The 9,924-nt window shown below is 47.0% G+C and overlaps 1 pseudogene; it reads left to right on the top strand.

Annotated features, from left to right (window-relative positions):
* The first annotated feature begins 660 nt into the window (after positions 1-660).
* Positions 661-2,549, top strand: LOC146551407 (uncharacterized; annotated as a pseudogene).
* The last annotated feature ends 7,375 nt before the right edge of the window (positions 2,550-9,924 follow it).

Below are 9,924 nucleotides of genomic sequence, written 5' to 3'. Positions count from 1 at the left end.
TCGAGTAGAAAGTAATATTAAATAAATTCTAACAACAGCTGATCAAGCTTAAACGTGCTGCTGTTGTTCAGCCGCTGGTTTCCTCTTTCTGGTGCAAAGTGGGCCAAAAGCAAACTAGAGACACGGACTCACGACAGAAAAGCCGATCAGCTGATCATTAAGCAGTTTCATGATTGAAGTAGCAGCAGGAGAGGCAGTCGCTTGTTAAGCTTAACGCAGGAATGCTTTACAAACATTCAGAGATGGACTTACACACTTGCTTTACTTCTCTCGGGATAACTTTGTCGGAGATGAAATGCCGGGTTGCTAGCGAAGCTCCACATGCTATCCAGACCACCGACAGGTCCCGCATGCCACAGCCGCTCTATCACGTGATGCATACTGCTCCGACGTGCTAACGTTCTGAGGCGAGTTATGGCGTGTTGCAAGTTTTGTGAGGTGCTTTCGTGATATTTAATGGATCGGATTACATTTTTTATTTTTCTCCGATATCCGATCCAGTAATTTAGGTCAGTATCGGACAGATACCGATACGTAATATCGGATCGGTCCATCTCTAGTTGCACACTGTAAATAAACACACTGTTTATACATAGAGCACCGCGCCTGGGTCCTCCTTCCCCACTCCTTCCACGGTTTGCCATGCCATACCGTGACAGAATGATCCCGCCACATATGGACCCAGCGGTCTCTGAGGAGAGGCTCAGGAGGGAGGTTATGGACAAGGTTTACCGCCTATGTGAGTTGTGGTGGGAGAAGCCCGCGGAGATGTTGCGTCCCGCCGTGGAGAGGCGGCTGCAGGAGATGCTGTTTAAATTCCCCTGGCTGGTGGACTCCCTTAATTCAGTAGTCCTGGACTTCCTGCTTTCCACCCTCCACCTCCACTCTCCTCCTCAGGCTGCTCACCGGCCCGGACAGCTGGTGGATTCACATCCTGAGACGCCGGCCCCGACGTCTACACGGAAACGATGTTCGCGCCGCCGGCGTTCCTCACTGCAGCCTAATCCACGGTCATCTCAAGAGCCGGCTGTGGTGAGTAGTACGGACAATTTTCTATTTCCCTCACCATCTGTGTTTGTGTCGGCAGTGGACGAGCTGACGGCGCAGGTAACATCACCTCGGTCAGAGGTCTCCACACCACTCGCTGCTTCACCATCTGCAGCTGTAACACTGTCGTCATCTCATCCGCATGCAGTCACCCCTCAGCCATCTTCTCCACCGGCAGCAGCCTCCATTCCACTACCCACTCCAGCAGCTCTGAATGCTGCTGGGAGTAAAATGAACTCCATTAGTGTCTTACAGCCTTTCCCTGTTATGATGGAAGTACGACGCGACCATGAGATGGATCCAGCAGCTTTGTCTGGAGAGAGCGACCTCACACGCATCCAACGCCTGATGGACTGGGTAACTCACACCACCAACACAAGGGCAAAAGTGGTGGGGTTAAAAGCCATCGAGGCAATCCTGGAGGGAAATCCCTACCTCTGCCAGCTTAAGGGAGTTTCCGCCTTCCTTTGCACCCTGCATAAAGCCCGGGGGGTAGTGCAAGCTCGGGAAACCACAGACTTTGTCCAGCAGCAGCGGCTCGGCGAGCGGGAGCTCTGCAAGCCCGGGCAGGAGCTCAGCGAGCCGGAGGAGCTCAGCGAGCCGGTGGAGCTCAGCGAGCCGGAGGAGCCCGCACCGCCAGCTGAGCAGCTCAGCGAGCAGGAGCAGCTCAGAGAGCCGGAGGAGCCCGCACCGCCAGGGCAGCTGGGGAGCTCAGCGAGCCGGAGGAGCCCGCACCGCCAGCTGGGGAGCTCAGCGAGCCGGAGCAGCTAGGCGTGCCAGAGGAGCTAGGCGTGCCGGAGGAGCTCGCGCTGCCACTGGAGGAGCTCGGAGGTCCGGAGAGACCCGCTCAGCCTGAACTGGAGGTCAGCGAGTCAGAAGGACCACCACGTCTAGCGCGCCCTCCACGCCAGCTACGCCCAGCGCATCTGCGTCAACGACCGGCGCGTCATCGACCGGCATGTCATCGGCCATATACCACACCTCGCCGTTGTTCACCGGAGCTGCGCCGCCGCCAGTGGATCCGAGGCAGGCCGCCGGAGGAGCAGCAGCGCCGCCACCGCCACTGGATCCCGGGCAGGCCGCCTGGGGAGCAGCGCCGCCGTTACTGGACCCGGGGCTCGCCACCGGAGGGGCAGCAGTGCCGCCGCCACTGGAGCAGTGGCAGGCCCCCAGAACCGTTTTTCTGCTGTTGCCGGACCCGTGGCCGTCCGCCGGAGCTGCAATGTCGCCGCCATTGGACTCGAATTAGGCCCCCTGAACTCTTTTTGTTGGGTTGATGGGCTGCCTGAGACTGTTTTGTGGCGTTTTTTCTTTTTGTTGCTCCGCTGCGGGATGCGCGGTCGGACTCTGGGACTGTGACCTTGGGGGGGTTGTTTTCTTTGGTGGTTTTTGCTTGTTTTGGTTCTGGCCCTCCGTCCTGGACCTCCCGCCGCCCGCCCTGGGTTGGTTGTGCTGTTTTGTTTTTGGTTTGTGTTTTTGGGTCGTCGGGAGCCGACCCGTAGAAGGGGGGTACTGTCAGGGTCCTGGGACTGGGCGACCCAGGACCCCTGGGCAGTCATGGACCTGTGTTATTGTTGTGCATTTTGGTGTTGCTTCCCCTTCTCTGTGCTTGTGTATATGTGTGTGTGGGTGGCTGAGCACTTGTTTATAGGTGGCGTCAGGCCTGGAGGGTGTGGCCCTGCAAGGGGACTGGCCACACCCGAAGCCACACACCTGCTGCTGATCAGGCCTCGTCGGGGGAGCTACTTAATAGAGTCTTGGAGCTCCCACTGACGCGGGATCATTCCTTGAGGCTCCACGTTAGTCGTCCCGTTGATTGAATTAGTGTGTGTGTTTGCCCGCAGTTGTATGTGTCCTGACGGCTGCGTCTATTGTTTCCCGCAGGAGGAGCGTGGAAGACACGAGAGCAGCGAGCACCGGGGGGTGCTGACACGGGAGCGGAGAGCACAGAGACACGGACTATTCACGGAGAGACACGACACGGGAGTCTGGGAAAACACGGGGATTTATTGTTACTTTGTTGCACACTGTAAATAAACACACTGTTTATACATAGAGCACCGCGCCTGGGTCCTCCTTCCCCACTCCTTCCACGGTTTGCCATGCCATACCGTGACATCAAGAGCCCCGCGCCATCTTGGAGATGTCCACTGATCACTCTGCATTCCTTCACACATAACTGTTTCTGTAACAGAAACATGCCCTCCACCTAGGGCTGCTCGATTATGGCAAAAATGATAATCACGATTATTTTCACTGAAATTGAGATCTCGATTATTTGACGATATTTATTTAACCCTTTAAGACCTATTATAGAACCAAGTCCGCCAGAGCTTATATTATTTTTTTACATGTTGTAGTGCCATTTGTGGGAGCATTTCAAGTTGCTAAATAACTGTTATAGCCCATATTTTAATAATATGTATGCATTAAGTCCATAGTAACTACATTAATTGCAAAAAAGTGCAATAAACTACAAAAAAATTTAAAGTCGTTTTTGTTTTGTTTTTTTTACATATATTTCTACTTGGAGAAATTTAAGAGGTTTATCCCTCAAAACTTTAAATACAAAAAAGTTGCAAAAAATAGTTTACAACAACAGGAAACTTTTTTTTTTTTTTTTTTTTTTTCCCGCCTGTCCCATTTGGTTCTTTAGCCATCAGAATTGTTGTCTGAAGACCAACAAGGATACCCAATGGATTTACTTTGCCAAATGGATCATCGTGGCATTGCCGTATTGGTCCATTTGGTTGATCTTTGTTTTTATTATTTATTATATTTTATTTTCAGATGTTACAGACGGGACAGACATGAGTGAGAGATAGGAAAGGGAGAAAGAAAGAGGAAGGAAAGGAAAAACAGAAGGGGAGAGGGACAGTGAGAAAGGGGGGGAGAAAAAAAAATCTCCTGGATCACCTGTTGAGAGAAGAATAGAAAACAAGCAAAAAAAGACAAAAAAAAAAAGAAACAAAGCAACATACTAAACACAACACCATCGCATTAATCTAGCTAAGTGTAAACAGCAGTAAATACTAAATATTCAATGTTGTTGTGCAGCACGCAGGACAGATGTGCTTCGAAGTAGCAGCCAAGAAAGGTGTAATTTGGGTCTACGAGCAGTGAACACCCGTGTGCATACCTGTGTGGATCAGCGCGCTTGTATTCCAAAGGTTTCTCCATGTAACGATCTGCTAGGGAGTGTGGGGGGGCCACAGCCCCGTCCTCCAGGGTGTGAAGCAGGTACGGAGGAGATCAAAACTCCAGACATCCAGAGGCCCCCAGAACACAAGAAACCATGGAAGACCAACAGAGGGGCAGCCGCGCCACTGTTCCAGTAAGAGCTGAGGAGAGTCCCAGATGAGGGTTCACTCAGCAGCTGCGGAGCAGAAGCCAGGGGGAGTTGCAGTGACGCGCCCGTGAGCTCCGCCGGCAGCCAGCTGTGCCTGAGTGACCGAGCCCCAGGCCGAGAGGCCAGGGGCACCCCACCCCCGAAGGGGCCCGAGCGAGCCCCAGGCTCCAGGCCCCGATAAGCGGCCGCCAAGGAGTGAGCCGGTGTGTACCTGGACGCCCACCCCCAGACACAAAGAACCACCAACGCACCGACACCTGAGGGAGTCCGCCACCGGCAGGGGAAGTGGTGGTAGGTGGAGATAGGCCTCCAAACCTTGGAGGGCCTGAGGTGTCCCCAGAGAGGTGGCGTCTGATACCCAACCTGACATATAGACACAGACATACAGGCACACACAGACACAAACATCCATTCCCCCCCTCATGCTCTCATATGCACTCACTCCACACTCAACCAACGTGGAGACAGACATAAAGAGACGCTGTACACACGATCACACTCCTCAAGCGTACTCTACAAACCGGGTCTAGGTACCCTTGCCCCTGGAGGGGGCAAGGGCCCCACAGAGCCCGGGACAGTCCACCCAACCCCACCACAGAGAAAACTGCACCCACCCCACCATCCACTCATCTTCCAGACTACATAAGACAGTAAACGCCCAGGCTGAGATCTTCCTCCACCTCTCCTGTATCTCCCCCTCCTGCAGAGAGAGTTCCTGAAGAGAGGAAAGCTCCTGCAAGATGTGACCATCTCCCCCACCAGTTGAAGAGCCCCCCAGGTGGTTCGACGCACCGGCGGCACCCTGCTCCAGGGCCGGGCCCCCATGCACCCACCCGCCCACAACCCCGGCAACACACCAACCCCGGCCCGGGCCCCAGCCCAGAGACGGAGCGCCCCCAGAACCTCACGCCCATCCCGGACCCACCCAGGGCCAGCCAGGCTACCAGGTCAGTAACCCACGTCCGTCAGCACAGACCCTCCCCTAGCCCCGCTGCACGCAGCCGTGAGGAAACAGTCACCTGAGAGCCAACAGAGCCCCCAACCGGACATGACCGCTACCCCGGGTTGAGCCCCCCCAAGGAAGATGCCTCCGGGGAACCCCCCGACGCCCTAAGCCTGTCCCTACCCCCACACCAATCACAACAGTGAAGGTGGGACCAAATTATGACCCCCCCACCCCCACTAGGTGATGGAGCTGATAAAAGGAGTCCAGAGCAATTGATCTGATGTGGTGGCAGAGGCTGTATCAAGACTAATGTAATCTAATAGAAAATTTCTATATTGGTTAGAATTAAGATTATTTTTATTTTTCCAGTTCATGAGGACTGTTTTCTTGGCTATGCATAGGGCAGTGAAAATCATATGGGCGATATTCTTTTCTGAAGTGACATTATCTAAGCTGCCCAGTAGACACACTAAGGGGGAGGTTGGAATGTTACATTTCAGACACTTTGATAAGTCTTCACATATCTCGCGCCAAAACTTTTGCACTGGTGGACAGAACCAAAAAGCGTGGATGTAATTGTCTGGTGTATTGCCTTGACAGTGTGAGCAGTTGTTAGAAGATGTAAAGCCCATCTTGAACATCCGATGACCTGTATAGTGCACTCTATGTAATATTTTGTATTGTATTAATTGCAGACTGGGATTTTTAATTAGTTTAAAGGTTTTTAAGCAAATCTGAGACCAGAAGTTTTGGTCTAAGCTGACTGATAAATCTGCTTCCCACTTTGCAATAGGAAGGGATATTGATTCATCTAATTTAGAAAGTGTTCTGTATATTTTAGATAATAATTTGGGGGGTTTAAGAGTAAGGAAATGTGCCGCACTTAGTGGTGTTTGTAATTCAACTTGACTGAGGTTAAATTTCTTTTTTACTATGGATTTAATTTGTTGATATTCTAAAAATCTTGTCTTGTTGATCCCATATTGTTCAACTAGTCTGTCAAATGGAATAAATTCTGTTCCCTCTAATATATGTTCTAAGTATTTAATTCCTTTACAACTCCATTCTGGGAAATTAATCATATTATTGTTTTGTAATATGTCAGGGTTATTCCAGATAGGTGTACGTTTGCATGGGATTAATGAAGACTCCGTTATTTTTAGAAACTCCCACCATGCTGTCAGAGAAAAGCTGATGTTGATACTTTTAAAGCATTCATGTCTTTTGATGTTTGAGCTAATAAATGGTAGGTCTGAAATTTCTAGATCCTTGCATAGTGCCTGTTCAACATCTAGCCAGGGCTCAACTAAGAAGGTATGTTTTGACCATTCTGTGATGAATAGCCTGTTGGCTAAGAAGTATTGGTGAAAATTAGGCAGATCTAATCCTCCTCTATCCTTGGTTCTTTGTAGCGTTTTTAAGCTAATACGCGGGGGTTTATCTTTCCAAAGGAATTTGGAAATATATGAATCCAGAGATCTGAACCAATCTTGTGATGGTTTGTTAGGGATCATCAAAAATAAGTAATTTATTTTTGGCAAGATCATCATTTTTATAGTGGCGACCCTTCCCATGAGTGATATGGGTAAAGATTTCCATCTAGTCAGATCGCCTTCTACTTTCTTTAGAAGTGGGATGTGGTTTAATTTAGTTAAGTCTGAAAGCTTAGGAGAGACAATAATACCTAAATATTTAATATTTCCGGATTGCAGTGGGGCAGAGGAAGAATTATGGAAGGAGCAGTTAATGGGGAGAACTGTAGATTTTGGCCAGTTAATTGAATAATCTGAAACTCTTGAAAACCAGTTTATTAAAGTAATTACCTCAGAGAGGTTGGTTTGTGTGTTTTGCAGAAAAAGCAACACATCATCCGCATAGAGACTGATTTTATGTTCTATGTTCTTACATTTTATGCCCTTAATTGTTGTAGCCTGTCTAAATGCTGCTGCTAGAGGTTCGATAAAAATTGCAAAAAGTGAAGGGGAGAGTGGGCATCCCTGTCTGATGCCCCTCAGAAGATATAAGCTGGAGGATGTCTGGTCATTTGTTCTGATACGAGCTGTTGGGGAATTGTATAATATTCTTATCCAGTTTATGAAAGAGTTTCCAAAACCAAATTTGTGTAAAGTTGCGAATAAAAATTTCCAGTTAACTCTGTCAAATGCTTTTTCTGCATCTAGAGATAATATTATGGTTTCGATGTTTTTATCGTATGAGTAGTCTATTAAATTAAGTAATCTACGAGTGTTTGTTGAGGAGTGCCGACCTTTTATGAAACCAGTTTGGTCAGGATGAATTAAGAGGGGGGTCATTTTCTCTAATCTCTTTGAGAGAGCTTTGCAGATTATTTTAAGGTCTACATTTAAAAGAGAAATTGGACGATAGCTTGAGGGAAATAAAGGGTCTTTGCCTGATTTTAGCAGGAGACTAATGTTGGCAGAATTCATATTTGGTGGTAGTCTGCCATTTTCCTCGATTTCCTGCAACATGCCGTGGAATACTGGTGCCAAAATTATCCAGAATTCTTTGTAGAATTCTGCAGGGATTCTGCTGGAGCCTTATTATTGGGCATACTTATCAGGGCTTCCTGGAGTTCACTTGGCGTCAGTGGCGAATCCAGTTCCATTGCTTGACTATCTAGTAATTTTGGAAGAGTTACGTTGTCAAGAAACAGATCAATTTCATTTTTAGATGGGTTTATTTGTGGTGAGTATAAAGTTTCATAGAAATCCCTAAAAATGTTGTTTATTCTTCCAGGATCATATATTATGTTCCCCGATAAATCTTTAGCAGCACATATAGTTGTTTTTTCTTTATTTATTTTTAGCTGGTTAGCTAGAAATCGACCTGATTTGTTACTGTGTTCAAAATTCTGCAAGCGAAGTCTTTGTATGAGGAATTGTGTTTTTTTATTAATAATTTCATTTAATTCTAGTTTTGTTTTGCATATTTTGTTCAATGTTTCCTGATCTTGGTCGCACGCGTAGGCTTTTTCTAGTGATTTGATGTTTTTTTCTAATTCCTGAATATTTTTGTTTTCTTCTTTCTTTTTGTGTGATGAGAAAGAAATTATTTTACCTCTCATCACAGCTTTCCCTGCTTCCCATAGAACAGAAGCAGATATTCCGGGAGTGTCATTAAAGTCTAAATATGAAGTCCATTCCTTTTTAAAATATTTAATAAAGTCTTCATCTTTAAGTAGTGATATATTAAATCTCCAGTTTTTACTTGGCGTAGTATTATTCTTGTGCATTAGTGTTAAAGATACAGGAGCATGATCGCTGACAGCTATAGGGTGAATCTCAGTGTCTGAAATGTCACACAGCAGTGAGCTGCTGACCAAAAAATAATCCAGACGAGAGTAAGAGTGATGAACATGCGAGAAAAAAGTATATTCCTTACTGGTGGGGTGAAGGGAGCGCCATGCATCGCAAAGACCAAAGTCGCTCATATACTGTTTGATTATATTTGTGGACTGCCAATTACGCTGAGTTCCTGTTGTGTTGAGCCTATCCATGTCTTCATTTAGTCCAAGGTTGAGGTCACCGCCAAGAATGAGTGTGCAATCAAGGTGTTCAGAGAGTGCACTAAAAAATCCGTGGAAGAATGAGGGTTCATCAACATTTGGACCGTATATACTTACAATACATAGTTTTTTGTTCAATATTGATAGTTTAATAATTAGAAATCTACCCTCTGGATCTATAACTGTATCGAGTACTGTAAAATTAACATTTTTATGTATTAAAATTGCTACTCCCCGTTGTCTAGAATTATAACCGGCTGCAAACACGTTAGGAAACTCAGGTGTTTTAAGTTCGTTTAAACCTGTGACAGGTTTGTGAGTTTCTTGTAATAAAACAACATCTGCCTGTAGTTTTTTAAGCTGGTTAAATATCTTTAACCTCTTTCCTCTGGTGCCAGCTCCAGAGGAAAGATTCCTTTGTCAATTCCATGTGACAAACCTCAGCATGCCCATAATTGTGTGTGTATGTCTAATGAAGTATGCTGGGTGTTTCGTTTAGACAGGTGGAGAGAATGTGGAAACATCCCTTGTTTGTAAATAGAAAGAGAAAAAGAAGTGTGGTGAGAGGCTCCATAAGTCTGACTATGTGTGTGAATATTCACTAATACAGTGGGGCAAAAAAGTATTTAGTCAGCCACCGATTGTGCAAGTTCCCCCACCTAAAATGATGACAGAGGTCAGTAATTTGCACCAGAGGTACACTTCAACTGTGAGAGACAGAATGTGAAAAAAAAATCCATGAATTCACACGGTAGGATTTGTAAAGAATTTATTCGTAAATCAGGGTGGAAAATAAGTATTTGGTCACCTCAAACATGGAAAATCTCTGGCTCTCACAGACCTGTAACGTCTTCTGTAAGACGCTTTTCTGTCCCCCACTCGTTACCTGTATGAATGGCACCTGTTTGAACTCATCATCTGTATGAAAGACACCTGTCCACAGCCTCAAACAGTCAGACTCCAAACTCCGCCATGGCCAAGACCAAAGAGCTTTCGAAGGACACCAGGAAAAGTATTGTAGACCTGCACCAGACTGGGAAGAGTGAATCTACAATA

This window comes from Mchenga conophoros, linkage group LG19, assembly GCF_057382185.1.
Source record: "Mchenga conophoros isolate Kocher_MC1m ecotype Shallow Benthic linkage group LG19, M_conophoros_male_GT1.1, whole genome shotgun sequence".
In the NCBI taxonomy this organism is placed as follows: domain Eukaryota; kingdom Metazoa; phylum Chordata; class Actinopteri; order Cichliformes; family Cichlidae; genus Mchenga; species Mchenga conophoros.
Note: the sequence above shows the minus strand (reverse complement) of the source record. Positions and strands in the feature narration are given on the sequence as shown.